Consider the following 24,717-nt stretch of genomic DNA (forward strand, 5'->3'; position numbering starts at 1 on the left):
AGTTTATCACCTGATCAAGGACTTAAACCTTGGACCCTCAGATTAAAAGACTGATAATCTGCCAACTGAGCTAGCCAGGCTCACATAGGAAAAGAGCAAGTTGGTGCAGAGGAGAAACTAGTCAAGAAAACAAGAGCAGGAAACAATAGGGGAAACCTGCTGCTTTCTCTGGCCTGGTGAGGGGGCTGTGCTGATCGGGTGTCCACACTAAGCTCAGCATCAATATGGTGATCTTGGGGAAGCTTAGGGTCCCCAGGTTGCCTAAGGAGGGGTGAACTGGCCCAGGTCGGAAATGGAGCAGGTCAAAACTCCCGTGCTGATCAGTAGTGGGATCACACCTGTGAATAGCCCCTGCAGCGTAACCTGGGCAAGACAGTGAGACACGGTCTCTTTTTATACACCCCCCCTCCCCCGCAGAGACTGTAAGGGGGGATGGGAGCACCCATTGTGGGGATCCTGAACTGGTGGGAGGGAGGCACCATGTACCAGGGATCCCGAAACGCAGAACAGGGACAGCCACACACCAGGTATCTTGCAGCAAGAGCTGCGGTCTTGATTTACAAACTGCAAGTGATGGGGAATTTACCACCTCCCTTGCGGAGCTTGTTCCACTAGATAATTAGCCTCATGGTTAAAAAATGGTCATTTCCAGTTGGGATTTTCTGACATCGACTGCAAGCCAATGGGGTCTTGTTCAGTCTTTGTCTGGTGAATTAAAGAACCCTTCAACTCACATATCCCCCCCTCTGGTAATTTGTAAAACGTATTTAAACCAGTGATTAAATCGCCTCTTAACCTCCAGTCAATGAAATCAATTGAGCTTCTTCAGTCTCTCGCTGTAGACATTTCCCTTGTTTTTAAAGGCAAAAATCCTGATCTTTCCAATGGGAGCTGCTGCTTCAATGTTCAGTTTGGGGAGGGATTTGGCTGCGCTAAGAGATCTGCCCGCGGGTTACAATCTGCGATCCGAAGGGTCGAACGCAAACAGCGTTTAGATGACAACGTTAGTGCCGTTCCCGTGTGGCCAAAGTTTAGAACTGACCAGCAGAGTTTACAGCTGGAGACTGGGACGCTCCTGAACAAACTGGGCATAAAGCCTCTCGCGTGGGATCCTCGCTGTGCAGCAGAAGGCGGAGGGAAGCTGATTGTCAAGGCTCAGGGCAGCTCCCTGCCATGCTGAGCCGGTGTCTGTGCTAAGCTCGGCATCAATCAGGTGATTCTGGGAAGTTCGGGATCCCCAGGCTCCCAAAGGAGGGTGAAGCAGGTCACCCCTGGAGCAGGTTAAAGCTGCAGGGTGACAGTGGGGTTGCTGCCCCTGTGAACAGCTGCTGTAGCACCGCCTGGGCAGGACAGGGAGAGCCAGTTATACAACCCCCCAGCCTGTATCGGGGGATGGGAGCACTCACACCCTGGGGACCCACCCACCAGAGATCTACAGGGGGGGAGAGTGGCACCCACACACCCAGGATCTTGTAGGGGGGGACAAGGGCATCCACACTCCGGGATCCTCTGCAGAGGGACAGACACCCACACATCCAGGATTCTGTGTGGGGGGCAGAGGTACCCGGACACCTGGGCGGGGGAAGGGGGCACCGAAACATCCGGGATCTTACCTGGGAGGACAGCGGTGCCTGCAGCTCGACATGAGATGGGGGCAGGGGGAGCAGGAGCATTTCCCAGTTCCAGGCTGTCCCCGTCTGGCCAAAGCACAGAGCTCACAAGCAGAGTTTAAAGCTCCAGCTGCCAGGCTGCAAAACAAACTGGGCCCCGTGGCTGGTGCCTGTGATCCCAGTGCCTGGGGAGGCTGAAGCCACTGGATTGCTTGAGCTCAGGAGTTCTAGGTTGCAGGGGGCTGTGCCAATTGGGTGTCCCCACTACGTTCAGTATAAATATGGTGATCCTAGGGAAGCTTGGGGTCCCCAGGTTGCCTAAGGAGGGGTGAACCGGCCCGGGTCGGAAATGGAGCAGCTCAAATCTCCCGTGCGGATCAGTAGTAGGATCACACCTGTGAATAGCCCCTGCAGCGTAGCCTGGGCAAGACAGCAAGACATGGTCTCTTTTTATGCAGAGCCGGGATGGGAGCACCCACACGCTGGGGATTCTGACTTGGGGGGGAGAGATGCACCCAAGCGACATGGATCTTGAAAAGGGGAACAGAGACACCCACAGATCCGGGACGGGGGCAGGCAGGGGAAACCACAAACTGGAGCTAGCTCATGGGGTGGGGAACAGAGACACCCACCAGAGATCCTGGATGGGAGCACCCACATGATGGGGATCTTGAACTGGGAGCAGGGAAGCACCATGTACCAGAGGTTCTGAACGGGGAACAGGGACACCCACACACCAGGTGTCTTGCAGCAAGAGCTGTGGTCTTCATTTACACATGGCAGTGATGGGGATTTAACCACGTCCCTTGCGGAGCTTGTTCCACTAGATGATTAGCCTCATTCAACACTACGAGTTTATATCGAATTTAGCAGCGTTAAATCACATTAACCCTGCACCCATCCACACAATGAAGCCCTTTATATCCATATAAAGGGCTCTTAATACCGGTATCTGTACTCCTCCCCGACGAGGGGAGTAGCACTGAAATCGGTATTGCCATGTCGGATTAGGGTTAGTGTGGCCACAATTCGACGGTATTGGCATCCAGGCGCTATCCCACAGTGCACCATTGTGACCGCTCTGGACAGCAATCTGAACTCGGATGCACTGGCCAGGTTGACAGGAAAAGCCCCATGAACTTTTGATTTTCATTTCCTGTTTGCCCAGCGTGGAGCGCAGATCAGCACAGGTGACCATGCAGTCCCAGAATCAGAAAAGAGCTGCAGCATGGACCGTACAGGAGATACTGAAGCTGATCTCTGTATGGCGAGATGAATCTGTTCTATCAGAACTCTGTTCCAAAAGACAAAATGCCAAAACATTTGACAAAATCTCCAAGGCCATGATAGACAGAGGCCACAACAGGGACTCAATACAGTGCTAAAACTTAAGGACCTGTGACAAGCGTACCAGAAAGCCAAAGAATGTAATGGACGCTCATGGAGGGAGGGGCAACTGACGTCTGTAGCTATCCCACAGTTCCTCTCACTCTCCGAAAACCATTTGAATTCTTGGCTGAGTTCCCAAAGCCTGAAGGGTCAAAAACATTGTTGCGGGTGGTTCAGGGTATATGTCGTTCCCCCCCCTCCGCCCACCCCCCCGTGAAAGCAAAGGGAAAAAAATCATTTCTCGCCTTTTTTCAATTTCACCGTATGTCTACTGGATGCTGCTGGCAGACGCAGTGCTGCAGCGCTACACAACACCATCCCCTTCCCTTCCCTTCCCTTCAGGACTGATGTTGTGGTAGGACTGATATCTGTTATTGTCGTCCCGTGAGTGCTCCTGGCTGGCCTTGGTGAGGTCAGCTGGGGGTGCCTGGGCAAAAATGGGAATGACTCCCAGGTCATTCTCTTCTTTAAGCTTTGTCTAATGGAGATTCAGTCCTGCCTGGAATATCATAGCAGCTGGAGACTGCCTTCCCCTCCCACCTTTGAGCTCTACTTGCAGAGGCAATAAAGTCAGTGTTGTTTCAAATTCCTGCATTATTTATTACTTCATCACACAAATGGGCGGATAACTGCCACGGTAGCCCAGGAGGGGTGGGGGAGGAGGGAAGCAATGGGTGGGGTTGTTGCAGGGGCACCCCCTAGAATGGCATGCAGCTCATCATTTCTGCGGGATGTCTGGGGCTCTGACCTGGAGCGGCCGTTTGCTTCTCTGGTTCTTTTGTAGGCTTGTCTCCCTTTAGACAAAACTTAAGGGAATGACCTGGGGAGTCATTCCCATTTTTGTCCATGCGCCCCCAGCCAACCTCACCAAGGCAAGCCAGGAGCACCCATGACAGCAGCAAACGGTACAGTATAACTGGCAACTGTCATTGTCAACTTGCAAATCAGCAGTGGGACGGTATGGCTGGTAACCATCTCTGCTAACTTGCAAAAGGCAAGGGAAGAGAAAGGAAGGGGATGCTGCTGTGTAGCGCTGCAGTACCGCGTCTGTCAGCAGCATCCAGTAGAGATACGGTGACAGTGAAAAAAGGCTGAACGGGCTCCAGGGAAAAGGGCGTGAAATGATTGTCTGCCGTTTCTTTCACGGAGGGAGGATTGACTGACATTTACCCAGAATCACCCACAACACTGTTTTTGCCCCATAAGGCATTGGGATCTCAACCCAGAATTCCAATGGGTGGGGAGACTCAGGAACTATGGGCTAGCTATGGGATAGCTACCCACAGTGCAACGATCTGGAAATCGACAGTAGCCTCGGTACATGGACGCACACCGCTGAATTAATGTGCTTAGTGTGTCCGCGTGCACTCGACTTTATACAATCTGTTTCCAAAAAACAGTTTCTGTAAAATCGGAATAATCCTGTAGTGTAGACATACCCTGTGATTAATAACTTTGGTGGCTAAATGAAAGGCTGATGGTTCAAACCCAGGTGAAGATGGAGGTTTTTTTTTTAGTGATGAGAATCCAGTACATTTTAACTGGCAGAAAATCTCCTCAATGCTGCTCTAGCCTTATTGGGCAAGCATAAGTGGTCCTTTTGCCAAATGCATTGGTGGTATAGTGGTGAGCATAGCTGCCTTCCAAGCAGTTGACCTGGGTTCGATTCCCAGCCAATGCAGACATGTGATGTTTTCTCTGCTGGGAATTGGTTTAATTTCAGTCACGTTGTATCAGTTTATCAATAGAATGAGAGAATCAATGTCCTGCAGGTCATTCAACACAGAAGAAAGGGGCGGGACTATACAATGAGCTGTTGGAGTTATCCTGGTATTACAATATTTGGTTTATTTTTTTTTTAATTTCTTTTCTTCCCTCTCCCTTTTAGACTCAGAGCCTTTAAGGTCAGAAGGGACCAGTGTGATCATCTAGTCCGACCTGCTGCACCTTGCAGGCCAAAAGACCCACCCACCCACTCCTGTAATAGACCCGGGAGGGGAGGCAGCTCTGTGCACTGCCCCTACCCCAGGCAGCACATGGAGGCCCTCTGCTCCCCTCCCCCCATGGGTGTGCAGAGATGTGCCAGCAGCACTGAGGTGGCTCCCTGCCCACTCTGCTTCCATCCCTCCGTGCCACTCCCAGAAGTGGCCGACATGTCCCAGCATCCCCTGTGGCGGGGGAGTATCTCCATTCACTGCCCCTGCCCCGAGTACCAACTCCGCAGCCCACATTGGCCAGGAACTGCAGCCAATGGGAGCTCTGGGGGCGGTGCCTGCAGGCAGCGGCACATGGAGACCCCCTGGCCCCACCCACCTAGGACCTGCTTCCGCAGGGTTGTGTGTACCAGTCACTTTGGGAGCTGCACTGGCCGGGGTAAGTGCCACCCCTCCTGCACCCCAACCCCCCCCCCCAGCACAGAGCCCGCACCCCGCACCCAAATTTCCTCCCAGAGCTTTGCTTGTCTTCCTTTCACCCAGAACCGTCCTTCTTCTCCTGGGCTGCAAGTAGCCACCCCTGGGAAGCCAAGAGGCAGGCACAGGATTCTGCCTCCCAGCAGCCAACCGCACCTCCCCAGGCTTTGCAGAACGACTGGTGGTGCTCTACTAATCCCACTTAGCCGCACTGAGGCACTTAGCTTCTGCCCTGCCTTCCTCAGCTCGACTTTCCTCTTTTGCCCAATTCCTGCCTCACTCCCTCCTTTGGCAAGTCACGCAGAAGAGCCGGCCGCCATAGGCCAATCTCCAAGGGCAGAGACCAAGCCACAAGGCTTCAAAAGGTGCCTGGCCCAGATCCTCTAGCTTTCCCCTGCTGATGCCAAGGTTTCTTCTCAGCTCATTTCACCACCCTCTGCCATGCAGGAGTTGGGGTTATCACAGGGACGGACCAGTGGCAGCAGTAGGAGCGCCTTGCTGGACAGGCAGAAATAAGCCCTCCTATTTCTGTCTGGTTTTGAGCCAGGGACCTTTTGTGTGGTAGGCAAACATGATAACCAATATACTACAGAAACTCTGTTGCAGTGCTTTCTCCCTCCCTTCATAAGAATGGCCATACTGGCTCAGACCAAAGGTCCATCCAGCCCAGTATCCTGTCTGCCAACAGTGGCCAATGCCAGGTGCCCCAGAGGGAGTGAACAGGTAATGATCAAGTGATCTCTCTCCTGCCATCCATCTCCACCCTCTGACAAACAGAGGCTAGGGACACCATTCCTTACACGGCCTGCCTAATAGCCATTAATGGACTTAACCTCCATGAATTTATCTAGTTCTCTTTTAAACCCTGTTATAGTCCTAGCCTTCACAACCTCCTCAGGTAAGGAGTTCCACAGGTTGACTGTGCACTGTGTGAAGAACCTCCTTTTATTTGTTTTAAACCTGCTGCCTATTACTTTCATTTGGTGTTCCCTAGTTCTTATATTATGGGAACAAGTAAATAACTTTTCTTTATTCACTTTAAGGTGTGGGGGCTGGGCTGGGCTGACTTTAGTCCCAGGCTTGGATCTCCTGAATGACGGGAAACATCCTTTGCTGCAACGCAGGGACAGCAGGCTACTGGTGACATACCAGGGCTGGGATGTGAGGGGAATGTTGCATGGACTTTATCATACAGGCCCCATCTTGCTTCTCACAGCCCACAGGCGAGAATCTAGAGAAGGGTGAATCATTTCTCAGCTGCATTCTCAGGAGAAGCCGGTAGCCGTCCTTGACCAGAGACCCAGGGGAGCAACCACAGCAGTTCTGCGGACAGCTCTGGCTGCCAGGGGATCCAGTTAGGAGAGGGAGTGCTGGGGGCTCTGCAGTTTTTGACGTGGGGCTGTCTCAGGAGTCACAGGTGGCTTTGTTGGGGGGGGTGGGGAAGTAGGGACTACAGGATGTGAGGCTGGCTGAAATGAACCTGCACAAAAAACCTCCCCCTTTGCTCCAGCTAAGGCTCTACTTTGGCCTCTCCTCCTTTCATAAATATCTCCATATCTACCCCAGCTCTCAGAAACCCCCTCTCTCCCATGGGTATTTTCACGGTTTCTTCCTTTTTTCATGGAGAGAGAGAGAGAAAAAACAAACCTATTAATCTGAGCTACCGACACAGTTCACAGCATGAAATACACAATTTTGTGTTCAATGAGTTGTGTTCATTTACATAACATGAAAAATATGTTTTGGGCAATGCATGAAAACCTCACTGCATTGAACAACCCACTGGATATAGTTAATGTACTACAGAATATTTAAAGAAGTTAAGAAAGATGTGCTTATAAATTAACATGTTGTGCCATTTACACACGGACAAGACACAGAAGAAACTGAAATCTGAGCTACTAAAATTTCCATTTTCTCACAGCATTTTAGTTCTCAATATTGTTTTAATTTGCTTATTCTTTTGGAACTAGAAATGAGGAAAGAGCACACTGAAGTCAGTGGAATTACCGCAGTGAGGGATTAGTCTCATTATTTGCCAATAACAAAACCTTTGTTAACAGAGAGTTAACTTTGACTGTGAATATCTCTTACCTTCCAGAACATCAACTTCAGTAAAACTCAAACTCTGGAAAAACAGGGAATACAGAGTGAGGGTATATGCCCAGATAACCTTAACTCTGCCCTCTAGAAGAGAATCCCTGATAGCATATGAGAACAAGGAAAGGTTTGGGGACAAATTACATTTACTTCCCAAGAGTTTGTTTCTTCTGTAATTAATTGATCCTGGCCCCATCAATTGATCCTGGCCTGGTGTCTGGCTGTGGAATTTACTGTTTACTATTTTTATCCCAGTATATTTAAAGGCAAAACTGCTTTACAAAAGCTCCTTTATTCTAGGTGATACAAACAGGTCACTTCCCAGCTATTTCAAAGAGATGGAATTTTCCTGACCCACAGGGAACTTAAACTAACATGCTCAAGATCACACATTCCTTAGGAGAAAACGAAGGGGAAAAAAAACAAAACCCACCAAACCGTTGCTGTTTCTACCCAAATGATCAATGAGACCAGAAAATGAGACTGTGCAATTAACTGTCTGGGACTACACTGACTCTGCAGTTACTTGGATGCAGACACACCCAGCTCTACGGCTGGTAACGTACAGAGACTCTGCTGCTGCTCATAAACTAGAAGCACATGACCTCTGAACAGCTGCCATTCGAATGTATCTGAAAGTCACAAGGAACAACTATCTGTGTTAAAGGAAGGTTGCCATTTATCTGTGTTAAAGGAAGGTTGCCCCAGTTGATGCCGTGTGCACAAACAGAGGATTGAATGTGTAACAGGGAGTTTGGTAAATCTTGGTTATTTTAGTTTTGTAACAGGCTCCTGTCCACCTCCAGTAGAGTTTTCAGTCCCAATGGCAACTTACTTACCAAATGTAATACAGACTAGTCCATGCCTCTCACGTGGATGTGGTTCTTGTTCTTCTGCACATTGTAGCCCATGGAGGCCAAGAACCTGCAAATGTGTCTTCATGTGCCTTCGTTTAGTTGATGAAAACACAAATTAGACACTTAGAGGATTGGAACTGATTTCAGCTGGGGGACATGTTTGCTAGGTTTTTATGCATTTGCACAGGAAAATGTTGAGTGTTTCCATTCATTTCAGGTATCCCTGGTCAGTGGAGCTCCTGAACATAATGGAAATGGATATGCACTTATTATTGCTGTTGAAGGACCAGGCTTTTAAGGGGGCACTTGGATTTGAACCAAGGACCACTTGATCTGCAGTCAAACACTCTACCACTGAGCTATACCCCCTGACAATTACATTGGCAATGGCAGTGATCTTAAGGATCTTGAAACCGGAGAGTGGCGTTCATTTCTTCCACAGCAGTGTTACTGTCTGTGCATCCCGGAGCTATGGGGTGAGTGGGAAAGGCCCACAACTAGCTTGTCAGTATCAGCAAAGGAGCAGCCGACATCAGGACCAACGAGACGTGCTGGTGGCCCATGAGGAAGAATCCACTCTCCCAGAGACTTCTCGGCGAGGGCACGGTACACAATGGGGGCTACCTACCCGCCACGTCCCAGCAAGGGTCTTTCTAGTCCCACTTCAGTGTTACCCAATTTCTAATCAGTCTTTGGCCCAGATTCCCTCCCTGAGCGGCACCAGCACATGCCTGGGCCCCCTGCTAGTGTTAAATCTGCCTTGAGCTGGGACCCAGCTTGGCAAAGAGCCTGCAGCCCCCTCTGTGCTGGGGAGTGAGATCAGCCCTGGCACTGGGCAGGGCAGCCCTGAGGGAATGAACCCAATGTGCCCGTGAGGCCCTGATCCAGAACCTCTGCCAGGCAGCTCGTGCTGCTCGGGCGTCTCTAGTCTCCAGCGAGGATTCAAAGCTTCTCTGCTCCAGGGAAACCCCTGTGGGAGGGAGGCAGGGCTCCTGCAGGATAAATCTTCCTGCTAGCAGAGCTCCGGTCCCCTCCTCATGGGCACAGGGCATTGCACACGGCACCCACCACATGCACACACCCCTTTGTGAGGAGAATCAGCTCTGGGATATTGGGGTCAAACCCTTCCCACCTCCTCCCTGCAAACCTTCTCCTGGCTTCAGTGAGGGAATGGGGGCGTGAGGGGCTAGTGCGGTAACAGCAGCAGCGTGGCCGTGGGGCTGGGCCTGTGGCTGGGGCCAGTCGCCTGAGCATGAACCCAGCCAACCCCAGGAGATGGACCCGGGTCACCAGCCCAACCCACCATGTGGCTGCTGCCGCTGCCCCGTTAGTGCGCGAGCTCCCACAGACTACGCTGGGGAGAGCCCCCAGCTGCAGGGGAGACGCCCCTGAGTGCCTGGCAGGGCCCAGCTCCTGGCTGACCTGCACTGCTGGGGGTCAGGGGGCTGGGTGACAGGGAGGCGTTGGCTCTGGGGTGGGACTGTCACTTCCCCCCCCTGCCAAGCCAACAGGATCACAGCAAACGAAACCAGCTCGGCCGGCAGGGGAAGAGTTCAGTCCAGGGCCTGGTGCATTCTGGGAGCAGGGGCGGGGCAGAGAAAGGGCAGATAGGGGGCAGCTCTGAACACTCCGCGCAGAACTGCCTGTCCTGTCCCGCAACCTCTGTTACAGGGGGCTTTTAGCCATAGTTTTAATCAGGCCAATAAATTGAAACAAACCCCTGTTAAATCATTGCTCAGCCCGAGTCCTTCACCCATATTCCTTAGGGCATTGGGTGTTTCATTTCCTGCATCCATTTCCCACAGAGACACAATTTCCTTTGCACAGATCCGTGAACAGCAAAACCTCCCTGTGTCTCTGGTCTGAGCCAGGGCATTCGATTCCAGTGAAATCTTCTCTCCTGCAATGTGATGGTCAGACAGAGGGGACGTGGCACCTGCATCCCCGCCAGGGAGATATTGGCTCAGCTCTTTCTTTCTGCTGCTGTTGTTAGTCCATGAAACATCAAGGGTGGAATGCAAGGCTCAGTTCATGCAACAGCCCCCTGAAAAATTTCAGTGCCCCAGAGAAATCCTGCCACCTGATATTGGAATGATGTGCTGGAGATTTGACTAGGAAAGGGACTGTCTGAATTGTCAGAGTGGGGAATGAACAACAATCTACAGCAATGTCATTAACACAAACACACTCTCATCCTGCTCCAGCCGGAAGGGAAATGGGCAGGAATTCTCGCTGTTCACCCAAGGACACACTTACACTGATGCACAGCCATGAATGTGCTGGGGAAGCTGGTCTGAGCAAACAATTTGAAGAGACAATTCAGTGAGAACTGAATTATCGTGTAGTAAAACAATTATGCCTCAAGTAGTTGTGGCCGAGTGGTTAAGGCGATGGACTAGAAATCCATTGGGGTTGCCCCGCGCAGGTTCAAATCCTGCCAACTACGCAAGCTCTGCACTGTTGTTATGATTACTGTAGTTTTAGTGCCTGAGCATTCACAGTGCAAACTGGAGCTAAATCTAGTTTCACTCTGTCTACACTTAAAATTCTGCTGTGACACCTGCTATAGCACTCTGGAGTAGACAGTCAGTGGAGAGGTTTTCCCATCCCTGTAATAGCTGCATTGACAGAACAATTCTTCCTTTTCTTTAGCACTATCTAACCAGGGTTTAGGTCACTGTAACTATATGGGTGGACGGGGGGTTTCATACCCTGAGAGACGTTGCTCTGCCAGTGAAGTGCCCAGCGTACACCAGCCCTTAGATCCCTTTTGGTATTTCAATGCAGGCACTGACCTGTGAGAAGAAAACATCAGCTCACAAACACAGAGACTGAATTCCCCACATTTAATCTCGCTGCACTTTCCAGAAAGTCACAAAATTCAATTCATTCTTGCTAGGACAGAGAAAAAATAAGTGACACTAAGTTTTTGTCTTGGTTAAATAAAATTAAGTGTTTAATTAATATAGTAAAAATCTGTACTGATTCCTCTAACTAACACCACAGCGTGAAATAGGAACAGAGACAAAGCTTGTCAGTGATGACTAAGTTTGCAAGTGATCTTCCCATTATTAATTTCCACGCTGCCCCCATTGGAGGTCTGGGCACCTCCAATGTCATAGCTCTGCATTCACCTTCCCCTTAGAATTGTTATCGGACATTCGCCTTTCTCTGCAGCGTGGGGCACGGGTCACTTGCTGGAGGATTCCCTGCACGTTGAAGTCTTTAAACCACAATTTGAGGACTTCGATAACTCAGACATAGGTTAGGGGTTTGTTACAGGAGTGGGTGGGTGAGATTCTGTGGCCTGCGTTGCGCAGGAGGTCAGACTAGATGATCATAATGGTCCCTTCTGACCTTAAGTCTATGAATCGATTAATCTATTCCCAAATTTGGAAAATTGTGCAGCTCAGAATGTGAATAGTGACCCCATCTCCTTCCTGCACCTGCTCTACATTGCTGCACAGCAGCTTCTCCTCCTGCAGTCACCCCAGCACTGCAGTGCAGCTGCCCAGGGTTCAGCAGGAGCCCCTGGCAAGGACCGTGGGTGCAGCTAACAGCCCGGTGTGCCTGGCAGTGAGGCAGCTGTAAAAAAGCAACACCCCCCCCCCAGAAGTACAAAGACTGAATTCCCCAACTTTAACATCATGACCCTGTGTAGAAAGCCACACGTGTCAGTTGTATTTTCACAGGGAGATGCAAAAATCAAGTGACACCAATTTTTAAGTTGAGTAAATAAAGTTGAGGCGATAGTTATTAACTTCCCAAAGATATACTAAAGATCCCTCAACATAACACCTGAAGGTGAAATGTGAACAGAGACAAACCTTGTCAGCAAAGGCTCATTTCCCAAACTATCCTCAAAATGTTACTAATTCCCACCCCTCCTCCGCAGGAGCTCTGTGCAGTGTAACTGTTCTGCAGGCAGCTTCCCATTCAATGCTGTTGTGGGACATTCCCAGGCCTGGAAATGTACCAACGACAGAATTTGAAGAGCAAACCTGGCTCCCCGCACCAGGCGGGATTTGAGTGTTTTGTCTTTGTCACTTAGTCTTTGTCAATAGTACAGACGCCAGGGGCAGGACTCCAGGCTCTGCTTGAGGGATCCTGGCACAGGGAGGAGAAAGGATTGTAGATTCTCACCTGCACTCTGGAGAGGAGGTAATAATTGAAGGGGGCATTTCCCACTCCTCCCCTCCTCAGTGTCCCAGGGCTGGAATTCTACATTCCACAGGGCCAAATGAGGGGGTGATGCCATGTGGTTAATGAAAACCAGTGCTCCAGGTGAGATTTGAATTCACAACCTCAGCATAGCTCCTCTCAGCACTGCCCTATAAGTACTGTGCACTAACCAATTGTACCACTGGAGCACCTGTGGAATAGCATTTTCTGAAACCCCCCTAGGCTGATAAAGCCAAGGCGTGACCCCCAAAACATTCTCAGTGGGGCTGGGAGCAGGTAGCGACAAGTGTTGTACTTGGTGGGGTGGATTCTTCTTAAGGGTTCCAGGCCCCATTTCACCCTTTTGTTCTTCCCTGTGTAATAACAGAGCTGGTTAAGACTCAATGGAGAGTCTTGCTGCAGCCCAACAGATCTGAAATCACTGATAACCAGCTCTAAGCATTAGTCCTGCTTTGGGACAGTGTCTCTCCTGCAAGAAACTGCCCAGTCTGCGCTAGCAGTGAGGCTCCCTCACTAACAGCTGAAATCAGGGAGAGCTGTGTGACGTGCAGGGCCCCAGGGGTGCCGGAACAGGGGGGAACAACACCCCAGGACTTTTAAAAATGGGAGGGCTCTGCCTTGCCACTTTCTAATGACCGTAAGGGCGAGTGAGGGTGGGGAGGGGACGGAGAGCAGTGAGCGGGAGGAGGGGTCTTGGGCGATGAGGCAGCGTAGGAGCCTCTTGTGGGAAATATCTCCTGCCCCGCTGCCAAAAGGAGCCCCTTGAGTGGGAACGGTCAGAGGCCCCACTCGGGGGCTGGCCCTGCTTTCCTACCTGCTTTTCAACTGCTGCAAAAACATCCCGAGCAGAGAAGCAACGGGCCAAAATACTTTTAAGCAGCTGCCAAAGTAGCTCAGTTGGGAGAGTGTTAGACTGAAGATCTAAAGGTCCCTGGTTTAACCCCAGCCTTTGCCAGCTTGCTCTCTGGAAGCACAGCGGTGCCTGCACCCAAGGTGAGCAGGGCTGGCCTAGGGCAAAGCAATTTTGGGGGCCCTTTCCATTAAAAAAGTTGCAATACTGTATTCTCATGGGGCCCCTGAGAGATGAGAGCTGTCTTTCCGAACATGGTGGCCCTCAGGAATGGTGCCAGAGGGCTGCTGGGCAGTGGCAGGCAGGCATTGGGGATGAAAACTCCTCTGCGCAGTTGAGCAAGGGCAGTGCCCTGGAAGGGGCATCTGTGAAAGTGGCCGTGTGGAAGGTGGCAGGGATTTGGGGGCCCAGGAGGAGGTGCTTGCTGTTCAGTGCCTTGGAGCAGCTGGACTTGGCCATGGTGGGTGTTCAGGAAATGCACATTAACAACTCTAGGGTAGCTCAATAGGCAGAGGTTGATTGGAGGAAAGGCCTCCTGGACAGGGAAGAATGATGGGGCTGGAGTCTTGTTCTTCACATTCACGGTGCGAGTACAGAAGGTGGTGGAGCTCCAACCAGGGAGGGCATTTCTGGTGGGCTTTGTGCTCTGTGGCACTGGTTACTGCTATATTAGTGTGTATGGTCCCCAGTTAAGGCATGAGAGGGAAGATCAAAGGCTCCCTTCCTCAGGACTGCATGATGTTTGTTGTTGGGGGGGATTTTAATTGTGTCAGCCGGCCTGAGCACCACTGGTCCCGTTTTCCCAACCATCAGAGGAAACATTTTTACAATGAGCACTACCTGGCACAGGTCTGTAGTGAGGTCAGCTTAGAGGAGCTCACTCCAGCCACAGAGGGGGTTCACCTTTCTGCGGGGACAGACCAGGACTCGCACTGACCGGATTTATGCTTAGCTTTTGTGTCTTTAGCATGTTGCTTCTCAGGCCTGGTCTACACTAGGACTTTAATTCGAATTTATCAGCGTTAATTCGAACTAACCGCTCAACCGTCCACACCAGGAAGCCATTTAATTCGAACTAGAGGGCTCTTTAGTTCGAATTTGGTACTCCACCCCGGCAGGTGGAGTAACGCTAAATTCGCACTTGCTAGCTCGAATTAGGCTTGGTGTGGATGCTAATCGAACTTAGCAGCTCCGGGAGCTATCCCACAGTGCACCACTCTGTTGACGCTCTGGACAGCAGTCCGAGCTTGGATTCTCTGGCCAGCCACACAGGAAATGACCCGCGAAAATTTGAATTCATTTTCCTGTCTGGGCGGTTTGAATCTGACGTTCTGGTTGCACATCGGGGCGAGCTCCGCAGCACCTGCAACGATGCAGAGCTCTCCAGCAGAGGAGTCCGGGCAATCCCAGAATAGAAAGAGGTCCCCAGCATGGAGTGACCGGGAAGTCCAGGATCTGATCGCTGTGTGGGGCGAGGAGTCTGTGCTCTCGGAGCTGCGCTCCAACAAGCGGAACGCGAAGACCTTCGAGAAGGTCTCTAAAGCCATGAAAGACAAAGGATACAGCCGGGATGCGATGCAGTGCCGCGTGAAAGTGAAGGACCTAAGACAAGGGTATCAAAAAGTCAGAGCGGCAAACGGACGCTCCGGAGCCCAGCCCCAGACATGCCGCTTCTACGAGGCACTGCATGCCATTCTAGGTGGGTCTGCCACCAGTGCCCCACCAGTGACGGTGGACTCCGAGGACGGAATAGTGTACCGGGACAGTTCCCCCTCCTGTTCGCCGATGGGGAAGATGAGGAAGGGTCTTTAGAGGACGGCGCAGGCGACATCGAACCCACTCCCGCTTTCCCTGACAGCCAGGATCTCTTCATCACCCTCACAGAGATCCCCTACCAACCGTCCCCGCCCGTTAACCAGGACTCGGAATCAGGGGAAGGATCAGGCGGTAAGTGCTACAAACAGGGAAACATTTATTTTTTTAAGAAACAGGGATTTATATAAAAAATAGAAATACTATATAAACATTTTTAAATATGAAACTAAACAAACAGCAGGTCTACACAAACAGCAATGGAGCAATAGTCCTCTGGGGATATTTCAAAAAAGCTCTCAGAGAGCAGCTGGAAAAGCCTCAGCAAGAGGTTTCTTGGGAGAGGTGCTTTATTGGGTGCTCCGTTGAAGCACACTCTTCCGCGCCATGCCATCCTCAGGTAGAGGGGGACCATCGCCTCTACGAGCATGGCAGCGTAGGGTCCTGGTCTGTGCAGGGCTTCTATTAACATCCGCTCTCTCTGTGTGCGCCTGACACGCCTCAGGGTGATGTCGTTGTGGAAGTGCTGCATCTAATTAGTGGAATTAGTGTACTGTTACTATTGTGCATGGTAGACTTTTACTTTGCATAAGAATGACCCTCGCTTAACAGAGTTTTACTTTGCATAAGAATGACCCTCGCTTAACAGAGTTTTACTTTGCATAAGAATGACCCTCGCTTAACAGAGTTTTACTTTGCATAAGAATGACCCTCGCTTAACAGCCACTTGTGGCAGGCCTCAGAGGAAAAGCATACAGGGGTCTTTCCCGTTCACTGGCGGGAGATGCCGCATAACGCTCATCTTTTCTGCTTTGCACATTGCCTCCAGCAGGAGAGCACAGCTAAGCACTAACTGATAAGCACTCTGTACTGTAAGGCTTACCAGGACTTTGTGCAAGAGGGATGCAGCTATCTTTCCTCGCTTGTGCGCTCTCCAGTGCAATGGCGCCGCCAATGAGAGCGTATTCCGAAATCTCGGACTAGTTCTGAGATCTCCTGAGACTTGGTTCCCTCTTTGGTCTTGTTCACTGAAACTGACTAGACTGTGTTTACTGTTGGCAAACATGTATGTGTTCAAGGAAATCACCTACTTTTTCACATCACACAGCTTCGGCTCCTTCCCGGACTGCCCCGCCATCCCCCTCGCAGAGGCTGGCTCGGATTAGACGCCGAAAGAAAAAGACAAGGGACGACATGTTCCAGGAACTGATGGCCAGCTCCAGAGCGGAGGCGGCAGAGCAGAGACAGTCGAGGAGAGCCTGTGTCAGCAGCATCGCACACACCTGGAACGGGAGGATAGGTGGCGGCAGGAAGACCAGCAGGCGACTCAAACGCTGCTTGGTCTAATGAGGAGCAAACGGAGACGCTCCGGCGCCTTGTAGATGTTCTGCAAGACCGCAGTCAGGAGGAGAGAGCCCCCCTGCAGTGCATCTGCAACCGCCCTCCAACGCCAAGAAGTCCTGTCCCCCCCTCACCCAAAGTGACAAGACGGAGGCGGTAGGGGCCGTGAGAACTGTCCCTGCACCGCAGCACACCGATAATGTTAGAGACAACTGTCGCGCTGTAAATTTGTACAAGCTCTTTCTTTACAGCATCAACCAGTCCCAACTCCAAGTTCAAACCCCCCACTGTGTATTACATTATTAAAAGCGGTTTGGTGTTACTGACTGTTTCCGTCACGTTTCTGGTGTCAGAAGACTTTCTGTTGTTCTGGGGGGGGGGGGGTAATTGTAATGTCACTGCATAGCCCACAGTGCCATGCTACAGACTTGGCTGCAGGGTCAACTGCAGGGCACACACAGACTGCAGTCACTAGGCACCAGGGACAGTCTGTGTGGTGTATGCTGCCCCGGGTCTTTCCTTGAGGTGTATGCTTGTGCAGGGTCCTGGTGCCTGACATCCCTGAATGTAAAGGCAGGCTTCCCTTCACATGCATTTGGACCGTAGTCACGATCCTCCCGGTGCCCCGAGCCCCAAAGAGACCTCATCCAGGGGCAGATACTCACCCTTCCCCACACCCCTCACCTTCCAACGCCCAAACCCACAGCCGTCATGGTAACCCCTATCCAAGGACGGCACCCTCGCCCTTCCTGCAAACCCACCCATCAGTGCACACCTTAACCAGCACAGAATGCTTCCATGTTTCAACGAATAAACAGAAATGCAAAGTCAACGAAAGATTTATTATTAATTACTAAAACATGTCCTTAGTTTTAAAACGTCCTTGGGAAGTGGGGAAAACTTGGTTTATGATCAGGCTCTCTTAAAATCAAGTGGACAGTCACAGGTTACCCTGCTCTGCGAGGAAACTCGCTTTCAAAGCCTCCCTGATGCATATCGCTTCCCGCTGGGATATTCTCTCAGCACGGGTGTCTGGCTGATCGTAAACAGCAGCCAGGCGATTTGCCTCAACCTCCCAAGCGGCCAAAAGGTCTCGCCCTTGCTCTCACAGAGATTGTGGAGCACACAGCAAGCAGCAATAACTACGGGATATTCTTTTCGCTGATGTCCGAGCGAGTCAGTAAGGTCCGCCATCTCCCTTGAGACGTCCGAAAGCACACTCCACCACCATTCTGCACTTGCTCAGCCGGTAGTTGAAGAGTTCCTTTTCAGTGTCCAAGGCGCCTGTATAGGGCTTCATGAGCCAGGGCATTAGCGGGTAGGCCGGGTCCCCGAGGATCACTGTAGGCATCTGCACATCCCCAACCGTTATTTTGTGGTCCGGGAAGAAAGTGCCTGCCTGGAGGCGTCTAAACAGACCAGAGTTCCTGAACACACGCGCGTCATGAACCTTGCCCGCCCACCCGACGTTGATGTTGGTAAAACGTCCCCTATGGTCCACCACAGCTTGCAGCACCATTGAAAAGTAGCCCTTTCGGTTAATGTACTCGCTGGCCTGGTGGGCTGGTGCCAGGATAGGGATGTGAGTCCCATCTATAGCCCCACCGCAGTTTGGGAATCCCATCGCGGCGAAGCCATCTATGATGACCTGGACATTTCCGACAGTCACTACCTTTGAGAGCAGTTGCTCAACGATTGCGTGGGCTACTTGAATGACAGCAATCCCCACGGTAGATTTGCCCACGCCAAAGTGGTTCGCTACTGACCGGTAGCTGTCTGGCGTGGCAAGTTTCCAGAGGGCTATGGCCACTCGCTTCTGCACAGTCAGGGCTGCTCGCATCCTTGTGTCCTGGCGCTTCAGGGCAGGGGACAGCAAGTCACACAGTTCAAGGAAAGTGCCCTTACGCATCCTGAAGTTTCGCAGCCACTCTGTGTCATCCCAGACCTGCAGCACTATGCGGTCCCACCAGTCTGTGCTTGTTTCCCGGGCCCAGAATCGCCGTTCCACACCATGAACTTGACCCATTGCCACCATGATCTCCACTGCCCGGCGTACCCTGCTTTCTGAGAGGTCTGCGCCACTCTCCTCACCGTGCTGCCGGAGCCTCCTCGCCCGGTTTCTCAGCATCTGACTGTGGAAGAGGTGGACGATAACGTGCGAGGAGTTGACAACGGCCATAAGTGCAGCGATGATCGCAGCGGGCTCCATGCTCGCAGTGCTGTGGCGTCCGCGCTGTAACCGACCAGAGAAGGGCGCGAACAGATTTCCCGCCGGCGCTTTCAAGGAAGAGAGGGAGGGCGGGATTGACGGTTCAATGACGACACATTTTTCCCCCCAGCATGCATTGGGGGGAAATCCCACAATTCCAATGGGCAGCGGGGAGTGCGGGAACTGTGGGATAGCTTCCCACAGTGCACCGCTTCCAAAGTCGAAGCTGGCCCCGTGAATGTGGACTCAGAAGTTCGAATTTGTGTATTTAGTATGGATACACAAATTCGACTTATTAAGGTCGAATCCACAAATTCGACTTAAGTAGATTCGAAATAGTCCTGTAGTGTAGACAAGCCCTCAGATTCTTTCTTGGCCTGACTTGTTAGACTTTGACAATTAACAGGCCAGAGTTTGTGCACCTTCCTATTATCCTCACTAGGATCTGATTTCCAAATTTTAAGGAATGACTTTTTGCCTCTAATGGCCTCCATTACTCTGACATTTACCTAGAGTGGCGTTCTGCTGGTCCTCCTATTGTCGCTGCTGATTTAGGGCAAACGTTTCATCTGAGCCTCTAACTGCGGTGGTTTTAAAGGCTCTGCATGCTGCTTGCAGGCACCTAACACTTGTGACAGCAGCTCCTTTTAATTCCCATCCAACCATCTGTACTTATGCCGATAGGTCGACTTTAGGTCTTTAACTTTGAGCGGTAGCTGAGAAGATGTTAAATCGGGCAGAAACCCGTTCGACAAACCTCTTCATTTCCTTGTTATTTCCTGACTTAGTCATTCATCGCCTTTTCCTTATTTCCTGGGTGAGGCGGCAGCCTGCCAGGGAGCTCCCCGGCACCTCTGACTGCCTGGGCTGAAGGCAAGAGGCAGGCCTGGGCGTGGCGAGGGCCTCCTGTCCTGGAATGAGGCTGCAGTGCTTCCTGGTCCCCTTTTCCCACCACACCGGCAGGCGGCTGCTGCGGGAGAACACGAGGGAGGCTCTGGGGGCGCTGGGCAGCGCTGTGTGTGTGGCTGTCAGGGGAAAGAGCCGAGGCTCCGGACTCGACCTGCCATTGACTCGCGTGGCTCTGCGCGCTGTCAGCCGGGGTGGGGCGGGCCAGGCCGCGGACGTGACTCAGGCTTGGGCCGCATGGCCGTGCTTTCCTGACGAGGCATGAGGCAGGCCAAGAGCTTTGCACAGCGTACAGGGAAGTGGGAGGGAGGCGTCTTTGAGCCGGCGTGTCTCCTCCACTTCTCCCTTGCTCCTTGGGCAGAGGCGGGAAGGGAGTGAAATGTTCCCGGCTGAAAGTTTTTGTGCTCGGCCTTGAGGATTAAGCCTGAGGCTCTGGCATGGCTGCTGGGAGATGCGCTTTTGCAGCACGGCCCCCACACTCTTGTAGGCAGCAGGTGACCCCACTGTGTCCAAGAGGGAGCCTTCAACGTGGCAAAAGGGGGACATCACGGCTCCCAGCAGACCTTGAGGAGCCCATGAGGAGCCTTCAGTGGCAGCCCTGGGGGAGCATAACCCCCCCTCCTTTCCATTAACAGCTGCACTCACTGACCCATGATACCACAGAGACACCTACCAGCAGCTGGTTTGCCAGGGCCGCTGCCCAGCACCCTGCAGCGCTTCCTGCCAGTGCCAGAGCTCACCAGGCGCTAGCCTGGAGCCAGGGCCGCTAGGCGCTGCTGAAGAAAAGCCAGCAGAGGGACACAGTGGGAGCGTCCTGTGCCCATAACACAGAGGTGGATCAATCAAAACCCTATTCTGCCAGCACCAGGCCTCCTGCTTCTTACACTGGGCCTGCAAGCGAGGGGGCGGCTGGCACGGTGCCAAGAGTCTAACCTGTGAGGCAGGAGGCGGCTGATGCCTGCAGCCTGCTGGGGAGCTCCCAGAAGTTATTAAGGGACAGAGACTCCTCAGTGCCCTTAGTAACAAGGGTTTGGGGGTCACAGAGGCCAGTAAGGGGGTCACTATGTCGGCCCTATAACCCTGGGTGTCAGGTCACTGTGCAGCTTTGATCTAGAGCTCGGATCCCAACAACCAACCAGCAGCCCACAGCCTCCCCCTGGGTCTGCCCCACCTGGTTACTCCTTACAGGCCGACCTTACCCCCCTTCCAGCCCCGGATTCACCCCCTAATCATCCTACTGCCACTCAGAGCCACAGCCGTGGAGGTGCTGAAGGAGGGAGGGGTGACTCTAGGGTGGGGTTCTTCTCTAACGATGGCTGGCAGAAAGGTGGTGCTCAGCTCTGTCAGCCACCTGCCCAGTTGCCTCGCTGCCAGGGGATGCAGACGTTTCTCTAAGGCACATAAAGGGGCTATTTAGTGTTGAAGCAAATGCGAGGAATGTGCATTTATGAGAGGAAATTTCCATCTTTTCCACAGCTGTACATCAGGGCTCCAGTGGCCTAATGGCTAAGGCATTGGCTTCCGAAGCCAGAGATTGTGGGTTCAAGTCCCATCTGGGGTGAAGATCTACTTCTTTCCTCTATATTGCAAGGAAAGGGCCTTATTTTCAACCAGGAAGCTGGGAGATGTTTCTTTGTTTGAGCACAAAGTCCTGGATCTTGGGAATAATCACCAAGGATATTAGAAGGCTCAGTCTGGTGACCTAATGGATGCAACCACACATCCCCATCCAAGGGCAGCCCCATCTGAGAAGCAGGATCCATGGAGCAACATTCCCCTCCTGCCCTGACAGGTGGGCTGTGCAGATGATGGTGGAGGGCAGCAGGATGGGAGGTTGCACTAGCACTGCCTGGGCTGTATCTGCACCAAGGATAAATGGAGGGGGTCATGCAGCCTGTGCCTGACACTCCACAGTGCTACATTCACTCCAGGAACAAGTCAAATCCTGCACCAAGGGTGGTGAATTCCCATGTGAGCACACAGTGCCCCTGTCCACCACACATGCTGCACACACATCAACTGCAGCAAAAGAGACACAAACTGCACACTGAGGAGACAGCTGGTTTGTTTCCAGGTTGCTTTTATTTCCAAAGGTACTGACGTGTGGTCTCTCTTCTTTTTCCATGGGCAGAAACGCAATGGAGGAGAATCTCACATCCCTGAGCTGCCAGGTGACAGTGGCAGGAAGAAAACGCACTGCAATGAAATTTAAAAACCACTCATAAATAATTTAACAATGAGAAGTAATTAAATAAAAAAAATCCAATGGACACACATGCTGGTGGCTTGTTCCCACCCCAGAGAGCGAGGGGCAGGGAGTGTGTGAAAGGCAGGTTATTAAGTCTGAGGGAGCATATTCATATTTCATACAAGTTAAACAAATTATAGCAGACAGCTACAAAATACTCCATTTGGTAACATCAATACAGAATATATAAATCTACAAGCAATACAGCCATACACAGGGTGTCCACTTAATACCAGAGTTCCCACGGCCAAATAGCTGGAAGTGCCTTCACAGTCACTGCTAAACGAAACAACATTGTGCAGAACCAAGAGCAGCCCTGCTGTGCCGTGAGGAAGCCTGCAGGAGACTCAGCAAATCAATCTATGATTCTGTGCTTCTGCTTAGTAGTTACCAAGTGTGATCAATGGAAGCGGGGGGGAGGGTTGCTCCCTTTTTTGGACACCCAGCCAGCCAGTAGCTATAAAATCCCTCGGAGGCCTGGTCTACACTATGACTTTAGGTCGAATTCAGCAGCATTACCTCGATTTAACCCTGGACCCATCCACACGACAAAGCCCTTTTTTTCAAATTAAAGGGCTCTTTAAATCGATTTCTTTACTCCACCTCCGACGAGGGGATTAGCACTGAACTCAGCCTCGCCTGGTCGAATTTAGGGTAGTGGTGTACACAATTTGAAGGTATTAGCCTCCAGAGCTATCCCAGAGTGCTCCATTGTGACCGCTCTGGACAGCACTCTCAACTCAGATGCACTGGCCAGGTAGACAGGAAAAGGCCTGCAAACTTCTTAATTTCGTTTCCTGTTTGGCCAGCGTGGTGTGCTGATCAGCACAGGTGACCATGCAGAGTTCATCCCCATGATGTGCACATTGCCGGGGCACATTGCCCGGCCCATACTTTGTGAGAAGTCTATGACCATGTCTATGTCCTCATCACTCTTGTCACCGCACTGCTGTCGCCTCCTTGCCTGGTTTTGCTTTTGCAGCTTCTGGTTCTGCGCTGAGAAAAGGTGTGAAACAATTGTCTGCCATTGCTCTGATGGAGGGAGGGGCGACTGACGGCATGGCTTACAGGGAATTAAAATCAACAAAAGGGGTGGCTTTGCATCAAGGAGAAACACAAACAACTGTCACACAGAATGGCCCCCTCAAGGATTGAACTCAAAACCCTGGGTTTAGCAGGCTGTTGATTTCACAAAACAAATCAGCTCAATTTCTTGTTTTGATCCATCTAGCTTTTACATCTTAGGCTAGTAGCAAACGGGGCAGTACAACTGCTAGCCATCGTCATCGCCTGGCTGCTTGGCAGAAGATGGGAATGAGCTGGCTGAGTCACTCCCTTGTCTGCCCAGGAGCCCCAACTGATTTCACTGAGATCAGCAAAAAGAGCACCTAGGATGATGATGGCTACTAATCAGAACACACACCTTCTGCTGCCAAAAGGCAATGAGCTGCTGCTGTGTAGCAATGCAGTCCCATGTCTGCCAGAACCCAGGAGACGTACGGTGTGACGGTGAGCTGAGCGGGCTCCATGCTTGCCGTGGTATGGCGTCTGCTCAGGTAACCCAGGAAAAAAGGTGCGAAATGATTGTCTGCTGTTGCTTTCACGGAGGGAGGGAGGGCGAGGAGGGTCTGATGACATGTACCCAGAATCACCCGCGACACTGTTTTTGCCCCATCAGGCATTGGGATCTCAACCCAGAATCCCAATGGACAGCGGAGATTGTGGATAGCTACCCACAGCTACCCAAATTGCAACGCTCCAGAAGTCGACGCTCCTTGGTACTGTGGATGCAGTCCAGTGACTTAATGCACTTAGAGCCCTTTGTGTTGGGACACACACAATCGACTGTATAAAACAATTCCTAAAAACCACTTCTATAAATTTGACCTAATTTCATAGTGTAGATAGACCCCAAGACACTTGATCACAGCATGGATAGGCTAAGAGACTACTTACACTTTTGCCTGGTTTACACTGGGGAACAGGGTCAATGTAAACACAAAACTTCAGCTACAAGAATAGTGTAGCTGAAGTTGATATATCTTATTGTGACTTACCTCCCGTCCTCACAGCACAGGATTGACAGGTGGGGTCCCCATCCACCCCACTCCCACCCTGGTAAAGTTGCAGAATCAACAGGAGAACATTTGGTGACTGATTTACTACCTGCAGACAAAACACAATAAATAAAAGTCCAACAGATGACTTACTACCCAACCATTCAGTGAACAAAAGTAATATACCCTTGGATCTGGGCTCTAAAGAGCCGAAAACAAGGCTGACACCCTTGGCTGTTACACAGCCTCTCTGCCCCACTGCTTTCTACCTCGCCATGACGAGCTCCCAGACACGCACCAAACACCATTCACATGACTTTGAAAATTAGGTAACTAAGTGAGGATCACTTCCCCGAAATGACTCCAACTGAGGATTTCAAAGCAAGAACCATTAACACAGAATGCTGTTCAGAGAGAAGTCTTTCAGCCTCCCTCCTCTCACTGGTTCCTCGCCTTCCTTCTGTTCAAAGACAGTTCCCTGTACACTCCTACTTTCCACAAACCCACCCACTGACCTGTGACTAGCAGTCTCTCACTGTTAACTCTTCCAGCAAAACGGACCAAAGAAAGTGTATGCGAGCGCTGTACCACAGCCCCGTTGCTCCTTTCATTCCTTCCCACAGAACTTTCGCTCCATACCAGTCCAGTTCCTTGCTGTTGCTTGTCTATCCACTGCATGCATGTGCTATACCGTACCCTGAGCTGATGCCCGGCTTTTGTGCTCAATACAGCCTTGCCCCTCCGT

The 24,717-nt window shown here is 51.5% G+C and overlaps 4 non-coding genes across 4 annotated transcripts; 3 read left to right on the top strand and 1 right to left on the bottom strand.

The window, feature by feature from the left end:
- Window positions 1-4,608: 4,608 nt before the first annotated feature.
- Window positions 4,609-4,680, top strand: TRNAG-UCC. The gene has a single exon. It is a non-coding gene; the product is annotated as a tRNA-Gly (tRNA).
- Window positions 4,681-8,664: 3,984 nt separating this feature from the next.
- Window positions 8,665-8,736, bottom strand: TRNAC-GCA. The gene has a single exon. It is a non-coding gene; the product is annotated as a tRNA-Cys (tRNA).
- A 1,995-nt stretch (window positions 8,737-10,731) lies between these two features.
- TRNAS-AGA lies at window positions 10,732-10,813 on the top strand. The gene has a single exon. It is a non-coding gene; the product is annotated as a tRNA-Ser (tRNA).
- A 10,342-nt stretch (window positions 10,814-21,155) lies between these two features.
- TRNAR-CCG lies at window positions 21,156-21,228 on the top strand. The gene has a single exon. It is a non-coding gene; the product is annotated as a tRNA-Arg (tRNA).
- The last annotated feature ends 3,489 nt before the right edge of the window (window positions 21,229-24,717 follow it).

Source organism: Mauremys reevesii, linkage group 12 (genome assembly GCF_016161935.1).
Source record: "Mauremys reevesii isolate NIE-2019 linkage group 12, ASM1616193v1, whole genome shotgun sequence".
Taxonomy (NCBI): Eukaryota; Metazoa; Chordata; order Testudines; family Geoemydidae; genus Mauremys; species Mauremys reevesii.